Source organism: Lepisma saccharinum, chromosome 20 (assembly GCF_977018435.1).
Source record: "Lepisma saccharinum chromosome 20, izLepSacc3.1, whole genome shotgun sequence".
Lineage (NCBI taxonomy): Eukaryota > Metazoa > Arthropoda > Insecta > Zygentoma > Lepismatidae > Lepisma > Lepisma saccharinum.
The window spans coordinates 48,505,980-48,524,526 of NC_139248.1; the positions used below are offsets into that span (position 1 = coordinate 48,505,980).

General features: G+C 36.5%; 1 long non-coding RNA gene across 1 annotated transcript in view; it reads left to right on the forward strand.

Moving 5' to 3' along the window:
- The window catches only part of LOC146003610 (uncharacterized), a 353,221-nt gene that overhangs the window by 301,563 nt on the left and 33,111 nt on the right, over positions 1–18,547 (forward strand). Inside the window, exon 6 of the long non-coding RNA XR_014443837.1 lies at positions 7,569–7,659. This is a non-coding gene — a long non-coding RNA (uncharacterized LOC146003610). The remainder of the gene's footprint in view (positions 1–7,568; positions 7,660–18,547) is intronic.

Sequence of the window (18,547 nt, forward strand, 5' to 3'; positions counted from 1 at the left end):
TCAGGCGAATCGGCTTATGTCTTGGGCTAGTTCCTCCTAAACGTACTTTTTTCGAGTGAGGTTCTATAATACCAACAAACCGAGATTAATCTTGGAAGGGTTGAACGTTAAAGATTTGCTAGCAAATCTGCATCAGTCAACTTGATCAAGGATTGCCAGTGGATAAGTTTTGTTGTAATTGCGGAAGAGAAGAATAAATAAGACTTTATTGGAAGAAATGTTCGTAACCTTTCATATCCAACTAAAGAAGGGTACAAATCCGACACCAGTGACCAGTCATGGGCGGATCATTTGTTACCCTGTTAGTCTAAGTGAGAAGTCCGATTTTGGGGTAACTCAGCTGTGACCATTCACATACCCTAGAGGACCAGTGGAGGTGCGTGTCAACCTCTACCATAATGCTATGGTACTATTTATCTAAGAGCAATGAGCAAAACATGTTGAAGGTTAAAACTGAGAATTATGTGAGGCTAATAAAAGTCTAATAATTATTGTTTCATTTCAAATCTGATGTATCCCTGGTGCGACGTTCATTATATTTAATTGATAAACTCGGTGTGTTCAAAATCAAACTGTTACTTTAACTAATAAAAGTGGCAATATTCATTCATATCCAATAACACACACACACACACCCCCACACACACACACACACACACACACACATTTGTACGTACATTTCATTGGATTTTGACGTTATAGTGAATTTACATTTATTCATATGAAAAAATATTTTCACATCATGATTTTAATCTACAAGTAAACGAACAATACGTATTAACTATTTTTGATACAAATATTTGAACACGATTTTCATGTGGAAGCCTACTTTATTTATAATATGCTTTCAGTAGTTTTGGATATGTTTCAGTATGTCAAAATAATCCACGAACTCAGTCTATATGAGATTAGTTACTTAATTGTAAGCACCATCGTCCTATAAACTCTTAATAAACCGTACACAAACAATTATTTTCGTCAAGCGCGGGGCCCCCTGAAGAGCTGGGCCGCCCCAATTACCACCCGCTAGGGCCTGCTCTGGATATGTTATATCCCACATAGTTCTCGATCAAACATTTATATTAGAAGCGTTTATAATTCACTGACGAAACGTTAAGTGATCTAGCTTCCTGAAACAGCCCTTTTATCTTGGAACTTCCATTGCTGGGTACCAGATAGCAAAGAGATACAGAGATCTAGTTTTCTACGCACATTCCGAGCACCTTCACCTTACCCCACCCCCAACGAGCACCCTAAGAGTTATTTTTAGCATTTCCATCGGAGAAATGTAAATGGGCGAGGGTGGAAGGGGGCTGGAGATCCCTAAGAGCTGTAAAGTGATCATTAGCAGATACCTTATACGACACTCCAGAGTAACGACCAGCTCGCCTCAAATGAGGAAGGAGGACTTAGCAGGAATGACCGAAACGCCCTATAAAGAACCCAAAGCTTCTCGTAACGCACAGTGCTCTTCTTTCTTTCTCATTATGTTAGCTCTCCTTTCCTCACCTCCCTTTCGAAAAAAAGCGGAGGAAGAAAACGACCGGGGGGATGCGCCCCCCGAAAAAAAAGACACTTCTACTAACTCTGTCGCCCCCCTTGCGAGCCCCTCCTCCTTTTAAAAAGTTACGCCTGGAGATTTTCTCAAAATGAGTCGATTTGCATACATAATAAAAGAGTTGCGAATGTAGTGTCCTGCCCATTCTGTTTGATTATGAGGAAGGCAAAAGTGCGTCTGTTACAGAGAAGATAAAAAGGAGAAAGGAAAAAAAGAAAAAAACAGAAAATTTCCCCCCATCGTTTCTTCTGTTGGAATAAAAAGGGGCCCCCCGCAGCACCTCCATAACTCAACGGGACTTTGCTGTAGTGGATCTGTTACACAGAAGTACATAGGAGTTTAATGCTAAAAGACGTTGAAGATACAACGCAACCACGTGATGAAATTTCGCTTTTCCTCCTTTAATGATACAATATTTTCATGCCGAGGAAAAATTTCATCTCGTTTCCTCCATGCTGTTAGAATTTAGTTGGAAAAAGCGTTGTACGAATGGCATAATGTTAGCGCTACCTTATACTAAATGACAGGAGGGGAAAATTTAATAAAGACAAAGTAGGGAAAATAGACGCCTATGTACACATTCTCTCCACGAATATAATATGCATTACACTTGAAGTAATTTCTAATGAAAAGCACTAAAAATATATAAATGCAACAATGAGATAATCACATGATGACGTTTCATAATGGTTGCTTCTTTATGACATAATCTAAGACATTCAAAGGAGATCCTGGACGAGTGGCGTGTTCTAAATATTTGACCAGGTTTACCGCTACAATTCTTATTTATATTTATTATGTACCCCATCTACATTAGTTAGATATAATACAAATAAAACACCAATACAGCATGCAAGTAAAATAAAAACAGGAGTCCGACAACTTCAAATATTCCGGCAATTTCGATATTTTTCATATAGTTTTCTCCCTTTTCCCTAAAATTTGACGTGAATTTCCCTACAATAAGGAAAATTTCCCTTCATGTAGCAACACTGCTTCTCCAAGCGCAACACAGAAACAGGAAGAAACAAGCAGTATTCTACGCCAACGCTGTTTGCAGCGGTGGAACTAAGCCAGGTGGCCGCGTTCGCTTTGGCTCCCTTGCCCTCTCAGCTTACAATCAGGGATGAAGCCTGGTAATCAGAAGGGTGCGTTTAAGAACGATTAGCGACGTACGTAAATTAATCTTTAAGTAATCTAAATACTTTACTTAGATTCTGGTTTAGGAGCTTATTTTAATAGTCTGCATAATATATATTGAACAATTCTCCAGATATTAAAGCTAAATGTATTATATAAAAATACGAGTATATGAAAAAGAGTTACAAATGATCGCATCCTCCATCTTTCTAGATGATGCACTTGAACGTTTTAGTGGGATACAGACTTTATGCAGTTACTGATGCATTTAATTTTCCGTGTGTACTTTTCTGTAAGATTTAAAATTATCTTTTATGACAGTGACAAGCTCCCAATATTCTTGGACATAAAATACCTGCCTGTTATCGCAGTGTCCTGTAAACTCACTGAAGGGTGATGTGTGTCTGTCTCACTTGGAATCCCTTATATTCTACTTTAATTAAGAGGTTTCAGATTCGATTCCTACTAGACACATAGTAATGCGTTTGGATACTATATAAAAATTCTATTTTCAGTATACCATTTAGTTTAGATGAGTATTGTAGTAAACTCAGTACAAAATTTGCAAATTGTTTCTCTTCCTTCATCCACTTTGCAAAATTCAAAAGATGTAATAAAGCGTCATGTATTGGATCTGCTTAGTTGAAAACTTCATTTTGGATGTACCGGTTACTTCTTCTTTGTTCATCAAATACGTTAATGCAACAACTAGACAGAGTTGTTTTGTTTCATTGAAATAATTTAACTACCAGTCATCCGTTAAATACACTATTATTGAAATCATAGGAGTTGAATATAATTTTATGGAAAGTATCAGAATGATCTACTTTTGAAGTTTCATGTACTGCCCTCAAAATGTTATATCATCTCTAAACTGCATACAGAATGCAAAATTATAGGTATGTGATGTGCTATATTTAAAAATATATTAAAAATATATCACATTACTATGATTCTCATAAATGATTCAGTTCAATGCTCAACACATAATGGATATAAAAACAAATCTCCTTAATCCTGCAACTGATATTGGAAGATAAGAAAGATAAAAAGATCCCTCTTTTCAAAAGTGACTTTTGCCTACAAATATTCTTGGAGATAATATACGGTTCTCCTTACCTGCAGTAATTGCCGTTTCCTGTAATCTCTTTGATAATAAAATTGTTCTATGAATACCAATTGATTCAATGTCCTCCAACGTTATGTCCTCCAACTTTCGTGCATTCCTTATCTACAGTTATTGCAGTGTCCTGTAATATTCTTGAATATAAAAAGTGTTGAACTGTTAATAATTGATACATTGTCCTCCAATATTCTTGGAGATAAATTCCATCTTTACCAGCAGTTATTGAAGTGTTTTCAAGAAAATATATATTGTTCTCTGGAAACCAAGAGATAACGTTGAGATGGACCTAAAGGAAATAGGTAGGGATTGAAAAGAGTGAATAGATCTTCTCAGGATATGGACGGATGGAAGGCCTGTGTTGCTGCAGCTACAAAGCTTCGGGTTTAAGAAGGCTTCAGAGTTTGTTAGTTACTCATCCTCCTTATCCTTTTAATATTCTTGAATCTAAAAAGTGTTGATCTTTTACCAATTGATGTATTGTGCTCAAACATACCTGAGAGAAAGTACTATCTTTACCTGTAGTTATTGAAGTGTCTTCAAGATAATAAATATGTTTCTCTGGAAACCAAATGACGTATTGTCCTCAAATATTCCTGGAGAGAAAGTACTGTAGTTACCTGTAGTTATTGAAGTGTCTTCAAGATAATAAATATTTTTCTCTGGAACCCAATCGATCTATTGTTCTCAAACATTCCTGGAGAGAAAATGCTATCTTTGCCTGCAGTTATTGAAGTGTCCTGTAATATTCTTTAATATAAAAAGTGTTTAGCTGTTACCAATTGACACATTGTCCTCCAACATTCCTGGAGAGAAAAAGCACTATCTTTACCTGCAGTTATTGAAGTGTCTTCAAGATGTAAATATTGTTCTCTGGAAATCTAGTGATGCAAATTCATCCACCTTTCTTGAATATAAAATACAATCCTCCTTATCTGCAGTTATTTCAGTACGTTTCAATATTCTTGCATATAAAAGTGTTGATCTGTTACCAATAGACTAGGCCTGAGTCGATACCACTTTGAACAGATACCGATGCCGATACTCTCACCGATTCCCACCGATACCGATACAGATGCCGCCATTCTTATCGATTTTCACCCATACCGATACTTGAAAATTGCAATAATTAAAAGTTACTCAAAATATTCATTGTGTAAGTATTCCTCTCAAATTATATGCATCAATTGACTAAGATTTATGTTGTAAAATATATAGAAATACATTAGAATATTAAATTACATGTTACAACATTAAAAAAATAATTTCTTTCACATAAAACTAGAACAAAGTAAAAATAAAATTCTTAATTTCCATGATTTCCAGGAAAGTGTCGAGAGGCATTTTTGGGGAGCATGTGAAAGACCACAATGTCGTTAAAGTACGCGTATCTGTCGGTATCGGTAAATAAATTTCAACCAATGCTTTCCGATACCGATGCCACTTATATCAGCCGATACAGATACATCGGCATCGATATCGGCTCATCCTTACAATTTATGTATTTTTCTCTTTAAGCTGAGTGATGCAAAGTCGTCCAACTTTCTTGGATATAAAATACTATCCTCCTTATCTGCAGTTATTGCTGTGTCTTGTAATGTTCTTGAATATATAAAGTGGTGATTTGTTACCAACTGATGTATTGTCCTCAGACATTCCTGGAGAGAATATACTATCTTTACATACAGTTTTTTAAGTGTCTTGTAATATTGTAATATCTTTGAAGATAACAATTGTTCTTCTCTGGAAATGAAGTGATGCATTGTTGTCGAACATTCTTGGATATAATATACTGTCTTCCTTACCGGCAATTATTGTAGTGTTCTGTAATATTCTTGAACCAAAAACTGTTGAACTGTTACCAATTGATACATAGGCATAAAATATTCTTAGATATAAAGTACTGTCCTCCTTACCTTCAGTTATTACAGTGACCTGTAATGTCCTTGAAGAACTAATTCATATATAATGTCATGCAACAATGTTGGAGACAAAATACTATCTTTACCTGGAGTTATTGAAGTGTAATGTAATATCTTTGAAGATAACAATTCTTCTTCTCTGGAAACGAAGTGATCCATTGTTGTCCAACGTTTTTGGATTTATAAAATACTGTCCTCCTTACCTGCATTTATTGCAGTGTCCTGTAATATTATTGAATTCAAAAGTTTCTGAACTGTTACCAATTGATACATTGTCATACAACATTCTTGGATATAAAGTACTATCGTTCTTACCTGCAGTTATTGCAGTGCCATGTAATCTTCTTGAATATAAAAAAGTGTTGCGCTGTTACTAATTGATACATTGTCAAACAAGATTCTTGCAATTAAGTACTATCGTTCTTACCTGCAGTTATTGCAGTGTCCTTGAATATAAAAAAGTGTTGAGCTGTTACTATTGATACATTGTAATACAACAATCTTGGAGAAAATATATTGCTCTCTTTATTTCCAGTTATTGTAGTGTCCTTTAATCTCTTTGAAGATAACAAATGTTGTTCTATTGAAACCACGAGATGCATTGCGCCTAACATTCTTGTTTTATGAAATACTCTCCTGCTTACCTGCAGTTCTTGCATTGTCCTGTAAGCTTCGTGAAGATTAAAAGTATGCTACTAATACCAAATGCATTGCATTATCATGTAACATTCTTGGAGATAAAATACTCTTCCTCATACCTGCAGTTATTGCAGTGTTTTGCAATCTGCTTGAAGGTATATAATATTCGACCAATTGATGCATTTTCTTCCAACATAACATACATTCCCCCATAGCATCGATTGCAGTGTCACAACATGAACTGGGCAATTTCTTCCAATCTTCTTCATGATAAAATACATTCCCTCCAGCCCCTCCTCGGAGATGAGAACATTATACTTACCAACATTTGTTGTATGTCATGAACCCATTTGTTATATAGAGCAAATTGTTGTTTACTTGTGTTTGTTTCATTGTCCTCAACTGTTCTGGGAAGGAGGGGGGTAGTATTCTTCTCAATTGAATTTGATTATTCATCTTCTATTTTTATGTTTTCCTACATTTGGATTTGTTTCGACAACAATTCATTTTCTGAAAGATAAAATGAAAAGTTAAAAATTAATTATCCAAGCAATAGGCGTTACAAAATTATTTCTTGTTATCTTGCTGTAACTAAACTCAATTTAAATATTACTTATCATTTCATAACAAGGTTACATTTCTTGTATAAACACCAGTAAAATATTTCAAAAATATGTTTTCCATTTTCCTGCTTTTATCTTCTCTTGGTTAATATAGTTATGGTGAAGATTAATGATGGTTAGCTGTATTTGATAGCTAGGGCCCCTACCTTCACGGCATGTAACGGCTCTATCACTCAGGTCAATTCGTTACCTAGACAAATGTCATACAAATATATTTTTTTCTGAATGCTTTATTTTTTTTGCTTTATTTGAAAAATATTAACTGACGATTCATATTGTTTTATTTTTCTCACTAGTTTCACTTTGTACTATCTGTGTATTATATTAATTCATATATTTTAATGATATTTTTTATTATTATATTCTATCACCAAATGTTATATCTAAATAAGCGAAGCAGTGCTTGGACAAATTAATCTTCGCATGAAAATCTAATGAAAACACAAAATTCCATCTACATATTTTTAATGAAAAGAGAAGGATAAGGAAATTATAAATTTTGGTACACATATTTTAAGATTTTCGATTATATACCACAGCTAATATATATTCTTTATCATCAGGTCCTTTGGTGTCCAAAAGAAAATGGTTGACGTACTTGAGAAGATCTGACAAGAAAGAGCCAGAACAAAAATATTTTTAAAAATAATTCAGGTAATTTGTATAATTATAATATAAAAATAAACATTACAAACCTAAATATATTGGTTATGACGAATATGAATCTGTATGTGTAATAAGGGAAAGTACACCTTCTTAAATTTCATAACTTCATTTTTAAGGGCAGTTTCTTTTTTTATCTAATAATGGATACAGACCAGATGGAAGTTTACGCTATTTTCGAGCTACGTTAACTCCAAACATGACTTTCAAGAAATGTGTTCGGCTACACAATAATTGTATTTCGAATTTAGAGATGCATTGTTCGTACTGGTAATATCAGAAACTAAATTCAATGAGAATCAGACAAAAATCGGTTTACAATCTAACCCAGGGATGACTGTTCCTTTGTTAGTGTACTCTCATCAATAGACCACGTATTTTTATGAAATATAAAAGTACAAAATATGTATATAAATATGTAACAATAATTGATAAAATATGTACGTAAGTATGTATTACTAAAAGGATATGTAGCTAAATATATAGTATCAAAGAATATGTAATATTAATAATAATCGAGTATCCAACCAATTTCAAGAATTCTCCTAGACATTTATTTTATTTGAACATATTCAACATAATTGTAAGGACATAATTTGTTCAAATTAAAATTTGTATCAAATTTATAAACTCAAAAAAACACAGCAACGTGTACATAATTGAGAAACCAATTTTGTCAACTATTAATTACTTTTCACATCGATAAATTTTGTAGAATACTAAATGCAAATGTAGGAGCAGATCCAAGAAAAATTAATGGACACAGGACTTACTTATGTTGTGTTACAGAATGAACCACTAGTTAATTTTTCATGTTTACAACTGTCATACACTGCCGTCGATCCGATAAAATGTTCTTGTAAGCTGAAGATAAATAGCAATTCCAGTATTTTTTCCCTTCATCCTGTCTTTCGAATTGGCAGTCAATTGTAGGTGACCGTAAGCACTATGCATCTCATTGATTAGAAAATATGGCATCATTTGAGCTATAAATTTTCCTCATCATTTTTCAGAGAGCGAAAATATTGAAAATAAAATCAATATAGGAAAAATTACCGAAATGTGTTGTTCTATGTAAAGTAAGTCAGAAAATATGTAAAATATGTAATATCCTGCCAAATATGTAAGAATATTTAACATAAAACTTATGTAAAATCATGTCAGTTATATAATTCGTTGACATTTTCCTGTTCAAGCTATGTATCTAGAAAGGAATAGAATATGTAATCTCATACAAATCCGGGCTATACTCATCAATATTATCTTTTCATAGATAGTACTGTAGTTTCCTGCAGAAGATTAAATAACTACGTACTTACCTAATCCTGACTGTTCCAAACATATCGCTATTCTATCGTTATTTCACGCTGGTAAAAATAAGACTTGTAATTCCAGAAAGTGCATGTCTTACTGTTGTTCTTGTAAAATAATTTCTTCCATCTCAGAACCTATTTATATCAACTGTTGCCACTATTGCTGCGTCCGTGGGGTGGAGAATGTCTTACAGAATGGTTGAATTGCAGTAAATGTTGTGGCTGTTAGAACGTAATACATCCGCAAGAGATGGATTACACCGTTTTTCACTGCACGTAAACAGACACTTGTGCCTAAGCAATAATTAATTACTTTCTTGCTGTCACATTCACTGCCCATGCTAAGTTTACGTGGCGGAGCGGTTAGCAACACTACGACTTCAGGGGTCACGGGTTCGAATCCCGGCCTGGGCATGGATCTTTCTAAGTGCCCATTCATCAATTTCATCATATCATCACTCATCCCTATGTTCGCAAGTTAGGCAAAAGTTGCACAAAAAGCGATGTAAAATAAATCAAGTCAATCAATCAATCAAACTAAGTTTACGTTGGGGCAGAAAACACTGGACCAGTGTCATTAGTGCAATGAGAGTGCGTTTCTATTTCACTGACGAAGGAAGTGAATTTCTGCAATGTATTTCTCAAGAACCAATGTAAATATCGCAGAGTTCTTTGGCATATCTCATAGAAATGTACATTTGTTAGATGCCCAATCAAAACTGTGGATGAAATGCAAAATATTTTCTTAAAAAGGTGTTTCTAATAATGTTCTATGCCATACGAAATTAAATATCACTCAATCTCCTTCATCACTTAAAATATATTGAGATACACCCTGGTACCCACCTCTCGTTAACGGATTGTCATTTATCTTCAAATAAATGTCACACTTTTACTCAAAATTGTGTTGATAGTTTGTGCCTTTTATCGTCTACTCGAAATATTAGTCTATTCCAGTCTTCGAATTTAGAGATGCATTGTTCGTACTGGTAATATCAGAAACTAAATTCAATGAGAATCAGACAGGGTGTTGCAAAATACCTGTTACAACGCTTGGGAGGTGATTCGGCAAGTAAAAACAAGGAAAAAAATGCCATGTGAAAAAATGTCGAAATCGGCACCGTTTTCGAGTGACAGGCGTGCGAAAATCGCCTCACACCTTGTGTAAAGTATAATAACTCAAGAAGGAAGAAAGATAGCAATGTCGGATTAAAAGAATACAAAGAAAGTCGTGCCTGACGAATACAATGGTGCATCAATTGAGGCCCAGTGTAAATTGCGCAAGGGGACTCTCAAAGAAAGTGGGGAATCCCCTGATGGAAAATACAAGAAATTTACTACTATCTTCTACATAATGTTGAGATCGGAATGTAGGCAGTAAAAAATGATGACGTATGTCCGCATGTCCCACTACTGCTGGGACACCGTCCCACACTCGGGATATAGGAAATTTACTCGAAAATGACGCTATGCCGTCAAATTACGCTCAGATTGATTTCAGCTAATTGGTACAGAAAGTCCCACTAGAGGCGCTGTGAGTGTAGGTCACCTGTTACGTATCAGTGTTGGTGGATACTACGTAGAGAGTGTAGTCGACCGTTGTTTTTCCTGTCTTGTTCTGCGTCTCGCAGCGTGGAGTTTAGTCTGGCGTGTGTGTATGGTTAAATTGCGCCAAGGAATATTGTACGTAGAGTACGTATTCCATGTTCTTTCTCGGTTTGCAACAACTGCGTGGACACCTGTGTGACATTACGTGGGTGCTAATCACGGTAGTTGTGATCCGTCACTCGGAGGGAAAGTGCCCCTGTTGCTGGGCAGTTCTCGAACAGGACAATGGTGGAATACTCTACCCACGAGCTTGCTGATATGCATCTCGTTTATGGAGAGTCAAACCGAAACAGCCGTGAAGCACGGCGTTCGTATCACGAACGTTTTCCCAATAGGCGGTTACCAGCACATGCACTCTTTCAAAGACTTGATGCTCGACTGTGTGAAACTGGATCTCTACTACCCCGTAGATGGGATTGTGGAAGACCCCGCACTGTGCAATTTGAAGAGGACGTGTTGGACGCGATACAAGACCGTCCTGACACCAGCACACGTGTCATTGCTCGTACTCAACAAACCCACCATAGCAATGTGTTCCGCGTTCTTCAGGAGGAGGGATTGCACCCATACAAATTGCATAACGTGCACCACATACTGCCCACGGACTTTCCCCTATGCATGGATTTCTGCCAATGGTACGTGCAACAAACTCTTGCCATTCCAGATTTCCCAACAAGAGTTTTCTGGACCGACGAGGCAATGTTCACCAGGAACAAAGGTAAAAAAAAAGGTAAAGTGTTTCCCTGTGCTTAGCACCACGCCATGAAGGCGTATAGGGGGTGTGGGATGTTCAATAGCCACAACAGCCACGTCTGGGATATGGACAATCCGCATGCAATCATTGTGCGCCATCATCAACATAGGTTCGCAGTGAATGTGTGGTGTGGCGTAGTAGGTGACCACTTGATAGGCCCGTACATTTTGCCCTCTACTTTGTGTGGTGGGAATTATCGGCTGTTTCTACATGACGTATTACCTGAACTTTTTGAAAACGTGCCACTGGCAGGTGGACAACGTATCTGGTTTCAACACGACGGCGCCCCCGCACATTTCGACCGGGGAGCCAGGGCCTTACTCAACGATATTTTCGGCGATCGTTGGATTGGCAGGAGTGGACCTTTACCGTGGCCACTTCGTTCCCCCGACCTCACACCACTGGATTTCTTTGCGTGGGGAGAAATGAAAAGGCTCGTGTATGAAACCCCCGTGGAAAGTGCTGAGGATCTCGTTGCTCGTGTTAGTGCCGCTGCTGGGACAATTGGTGACATGCCAGAGGTATTTGCGCGTACCAGACAATCAGTGCTTCGCCGATGCCATCTTTGTCTTGTAGTCAATGGCGGACATTTTCAACAACGTGTCTGAGTATACCGGTGTTTGTGAGCCAATATCAGCACCGCATAGTGTCCTTTAGTGAAAGGTGCGAGTGAAGATGCTGGATATCGCTGTACTTCATACCGTCAATCTGCATGTGCGGAGGTTGTGCGCTTCTCAGTGGAATCCCTTCCAGATGTGCTGTGCCTGGAAATGTTACATGTCATTGTGTGCGTTTTCTCGCCATTCTCCGTCTTCATTCCTTCGAGGATTATCCACTTTCTTTGGGGAGCTCTCTTGTAGTATATGTACAGCCTGACGACATGTGGCCATTGTTTAACTTTTGTTTTTCGTACTGCAAAGTATTTTTTTCCATTTGGGATGGTGTCCCAGCAGTAGTGAGACAAGCGACAAATTGGTTTCTTTTCTTCTTCGTACCGCAATGTGAACCGTGTACAACAGGATATTTGCAGTTATTTTTTTATTTCCCGGGTGTGGGACGGCGTCCCAGCAGTAGTGGGACATGTGGACATACGTCGTCATTTTTTACTGGCTACATTCCGATCTCAACATTATGTAGAAGATAGTAGTAAATTTCTTGTATTTTCCATCAGGGGATTCCCCACTTTCTTTGAGAGTCCCCTTGAGCAATTTACACTGGGCCTCAATTGATGCACCATTGTATTCGTCAGGCACGACTTTCTTTGTATTCTTTTAATCCGACATTGCTATCTTTCTTCCTTCTTGAGTTATTGTACTTTACACATGGTGTGAGGCGATTTTCGCACGCCTGTCACTCGAAAACGGTGCCGATTTCGACATTTTTTCACATGGCATTTTTTCCTTGTTTTTACTTGCCGAATCACTTCCCAAGCGTTGTAACAGGTATTTTGCAACACCCTGTATATGCGTGGTTGGCTGCCCTTCGAAAGTTTTGGCTTGTAACTTTTGACTAGGGCATTTCCGCACCAGGTCTCCCTATCTCATTTTGTTGCGTTTGTTCCCTTTCCATCATCCCTGCAAATCTGTAACATATATGCAGACAAATATGTATATATAGGCAGGGCCGGATTAAGACGAAATTGGACCTGATGCTTGAAATCTTCGATGAACAATAAAGACAACGACGTTATAGTTACGTCACAGCGCAAAGAATAATAGTAACTGTATAATAAGTAACGCTGTGTCTAGGCGTCCGAAATTGGGGCTCCAACTTTCATTCTAAGATTTATTTTCAGGTTAATATAGCAAAAGAAAACTGTTCAGCTTTCGGAAAATTCTCGTCCGTTTTCATGTGGGCATTTCAAGAATGTGTCTAATGCTGCAGCATCAATAGCACCCACCTTAATCCGTCACTGTGGCCTACATATATTCCTATACATATACATATACATATACATATATGTAAAACTTTGAAATTTAATTTTATATCACGCTTGAAGATAGATAATGATTATAAATTGCAGTTGGGTGCACCATACATATATATTTTTAAAATCTGAATCATTAATATTACATTCATAATTATTGTGGTTCACTATGTAGACACTAAATGTAATAAACATTAATACTTTTCAAACATCAGGTTATTTTTACGGTGTTGGAATGCCATCGATAATTGACAGTCACGGGCCGTCATTTCTTCTCTTTTTACATTTAAGATAAGTTTTTCGGTTTTAGCTGAGATTACCATAATATTGTACTCTTGCAATGCGTCTTAATGATGAGCGGTGACCTAATATTTATTTTTATTGCTATGCATATTACTTGTCATGTACCATCAGATTGATAATGTGTGAGCGGGTGACTTTTTCAATTTTTTTTGTCTCTTACTGTGTTCTACCACGATTTATCTTTTCATCGTTCCTTGACTGCATTTTCTTACGTACTTTTACAAACTTTCATTCTTATTGTATATAATGAGCATAATGAAATCTAAGAATGCCTTGTGCAATATTGGGGGAAGAGAGAGGATATTTGTTGTATTACAAAGACATAACATGATAAGATAATGTTTTGGATATTTTTCTAATTTGTTGCGTTCTTGAGTACGATTGAATATGAAATACAGACATTACATCCGAAAGGAACGTTTTTAAAAACTGATCAATCTAGAAACTCTATGTTTTGATATTTGTGCTTAATACTGGACAAAAATCTTACTAATAGTATTAAAACAAATGGTTACAACTTTTCAAAATTCTTTCCATGAAAGAAGAAGACAATGTATTTGAGTATTACTCAGGCCAAATCTGAGTAGTAGTGGATTCATTTTTTTTAAATATTATTTGAAATTTTGAATTTCCTGAATGAGTATATTAATTTGTGTAAGTTATTTTCCTTTGAAAACAATTCTTGAAAGTGTATAGTTAGAAATTATGACCATCTTTATTATTTCAAGCGATTCGTTTCATCTTTAAAATGAAAGATAAAATCAAAGGAAACATCCAAAAATGTACAAAACTTGAAAAAAGAGAATGTACGACAACAAAAATTAATAGGGAATGCGACTTTTCTTCCCTATTTGTGCAGGGAGCAAGACAAACGCTGGGACCTTCTGCGCGTGGCGTCTGCTTCCCTCAATTTGGCAGGTTGTCCGGACAGTGACGAATTCCTCCTATTTCGTATTCCACACATCTGCCAAACGAACTTGGAGACTCGTTCGGGAAAATATAAAAAGCAAAGGTGTGCATGTGGGTGCGGCCGACTCGTATGACCGACGGGAATCACATCGGGAGTGTTGGATGACCTTTTCGATTATCAGCCACCCTCGGTGAGGAATTTCCTTGGAGTCCTTCGCTGCAAGGAAAAGGGGGGGGGGGGCGATTCTGAAGATTGCTACCAGAACGTCTGAAGACGGAAGCGTCCATCAAACTGCCATGGCTTTTCAGAAGCGGAAACAATGCATACTCCATTGTTTCCCTCGTGCTCAATAATCATTCACGGTAGTTAGACACTGTTTGGTTTCCAAAGAACAATGGCCACGTCGTCTCCATGTTGCTATTATTCAGTTCCACGTTTGCTCCGTCTGCATCCCTGGCTCTCTTTTGTGTCTCCTTTTTCGTTCTTACCTTTCTGCTCTCCGTCTTCGAAGAACAAAGCGAGCGCCCTTTCGGGGCAAAGATACGAGCCATTTGTTACTCTAGTTGCGCGAGACAGCTCGCAAATAGTAACTACTTGTTGACGGTCCTTGCGTGCTTACGTGTTAAAGTCGTGAGGGGGAATTAGTGCAGGAGAGGCGCATTGATTTTCAAGGGATATCTCTTTGCATCCGATCTCGCCTAAAGAGGCTGACGCTTGCTTTAAGCGGGTGGGATAAAATTATATTGGCTCAACACATTGGAACAATCATTAATACAACTGAAATGGTAATTACCAGAGGACGAGTGTTGAAATAATGAAGCAAACACATTAGCCAGATATTAAAGGCTGCAGTGGTGTTCCTGCGTTGGCGCGTATGGTCACGTGGGCAGGGCACGTGCACCTCCCAAAAGGGATGATACAGTATTATGAAAAGTATTGATAACAGCGAACAAAAACAAAATTTAACACAAATACATTACTTGGGACTAGATTTAGTAGACACTTAACAGTGCAGTGGTCGCGTGGGAAAAACTCCCGTCATTGGTCGCGTGGATCACTATTGTGATACATAGAATATTATTGTTTTTACCCATTATTGCTCAAACTTTCTCTGGTTTTATAGCTAGAATGTTCTTATTGATGTATTTTGATTCACTTAACAAAAAATCATAAGTTATTTCACTCAACACATTACGGTTGGGAGGAAATTCTAAATCTAGTTCATTACATTTGGATGTGATGAAACCAAACAAAAATACATATCTTAGAGTGTTACTTTTGTTATTCTCTTTGCACCAAAAAATTCAAAAATAAGTTTTCGGTGGTCTGGACACACTCACTTCATACATTTACAACAAATTTTAGAAATACGTACTTATGTATATAGAAATACTACATATCCGAAAACACTACCGTCAGTGAAATATGATAGGCAGATAATTCTGCAGTGGTGTCCCTGCACTGTCCAAGTAAAGTCCAGATTTCTATCAATCTAGAAATTATTTTAGCACATCATCTCCCCCTTAGACCAGAGACGACGCTATAATTATCCAATTAACCTATCCAATTCAAAAGTGGCATCATGAGAAAAAGGTATAATATCTATCTCATTAATGATTTCACATGGAACTACAGCCATCCTAAATTATAGGTGAATGGAAACTAACGTACAAAATGATTTTGTTTTATGATTTATACAATTAGCCTTGATAATTCGTTCCTAAAATAAGAAGAACAAAATTGTTACCCAGAATTTTCGATCCTAGCACTGAAATCACACTAGCTCGGATCACACTTTTAATGGTGCTGACATGGCGACAGGCTTTCGTAGTTTATTTGGCAATGGACAGAGCAAAGGCGTTACTATAGAAACCTTTTGTAAAACCTCTTCACCCGACAACAATAAACAAATAAACAATGAGCAGTGACGTCGATTAGGGGGGTCGAGACCCCCGCCCACTTTTTGCTAGTTTTGCTCCTGAACTATGCTAAACCTTATGAATCAAGGGAAAGTAAACTGTTCTTGCCACCCCAATTTTGGAACCCAATCGCCGCCACTGACAATGAGCTATTTAAAAACAGAACTTCTAAAGCGAAGTAGGATGCAAATGTTTTAATTTTTAATTAACTATTTTCCCCGAATGATTTTTCAGTGGTATGTGTTCAACGGTTAAGATATTGTATACTAAATGCTTTCAATTACATTTTCTTTGGCGGGGATAAAAACATTCCTGACAGCAATTTATTAAAAAAAACTTCTGATGGGGATAAACATGTTTTTTGGGGGAAATCCCCTACATCCTCCCTTTCCGTTAATTCACACCCTGCTTAAAACAACAATTGAATCAGTATTTCAATAGTTACTTCCGTCTTACGTCTTACGGCACTTAAATAATGAAAAGCCAGTATAAGACATTTGGTAGCCTGAAACATTCACGAATTATCAACATGATGGCACATGCATATTGAACAGCCCATTTTCTCTGCTCTAGTGAACAATCGAATGTACTTTATACCTTTCCATCGCTCGGAAACTACAACACGTATAAAGATAAAATTTAATGGACTAGGAGCCCAGTAGTAGTTGAACCCGACAAGGCCTGTTGCTGTTTAATATTCATTATTAATTTGCATGTACTTATAATTTATATGCATGTATTTAGAATAAATTTGCATATTAAGAGAATAATTTATATTTATGTAGTTGCATATTTATAACTTTTATGAATTTTTAATTATTTATTTTATGAAAAATATGTAAGTAGAAGGTAATTAGTTTTACTAAACGCTATGCATATGATTTTATGTTTATTACTGTAAAGTACGTAATGTATATAATATTCAAAATAAGGGTTTACGGTTTATGAAACGCTATGGAGGGTTTTAATGGTACTAAAGAAGACGGCCCCGGTACTCGAACCCACGATATGTAATTTTAATAATTATAGTGTACTAATGAAAAATAATAAATGGTTATAGTGTACTAAGGAATAATGTTATATGATATGAAAGAAGTTGATCTGAGACGCTAGACACGAGACGGTGAACGCAGGGAGACGACAGATGAACTTGGGGGATGTTCGGTCAAGGTCAAATTACGTCAGAATGCCGGAACAAAGAAAGAGCCCGATTGACCAATTAGAAAACGCGTCGGTAGATTTTAAGGACCGGTTTTTTCAAGGATAACTAGAACGCAAGAACAGGGGAAAGGTATGCAACACTGTAGCACAGGACAAGGGAGGAATTGAACCAGACAACAAAGGATGTCTAGGACTGCGCGGTCAAGGTCAAATCTCTGAAGCTATGTGTCGCTTGTAGAACCGGTTTTAGCGATTTAATATTCCGCTCAGGGTTGCCTCCAGGACACTGAATGCTGTAGCATGGGGATTAGGGTAGAATGCTTGTTTGTTAGAATATGTTTCTGTCAAAGTAACCCAAGGTTACCCAGAACACAAGAAAAAAGGATTTTTGGATACCCAATTACATTGGGGCGAGAATTTTACCCTGAAGAAGGATAACGAAGCGTAAGGGTTTTTTCCGAATTAGGAAAAAGGGAAAGCTATCTGGGACTGGGCCTAAAATTTTCACTATTTGCTTTTATCACGGGATCTCGAATCTCGGACACTTTCATTATTAATTTAGTTAGTAAATTTATGTTACTGGGTGTTTTTAACATAAAATTGAGTTAATTTTTATCAAACTTTGACTTTATGTCAAATATTTCACAAGTTTTTATGTATTTTTACTAAAATAACACAATTTCATATATTTAGACAAAAATTTTTATTATATTTTAGATTCACAGAGACAGTTTTTCAACTTTTGACTTATTATTTTACAAGTTTATGATTATTTTTACCAAAATAACAATTTCATTTATTCAGGCAACATTTTTTAATTATATTTTAGACTCGCAAAGAAATTTTTCACCTTTTAACTTATTATTTTACAAGTTTATGCATACTTTTACGAAAATAACACAATTTCATCTGTTCAGGCATTATATTTTAGACTCACAAAGAAATTTATTCAACTTTTAATTTATTATCTTACAAGTTTATGTT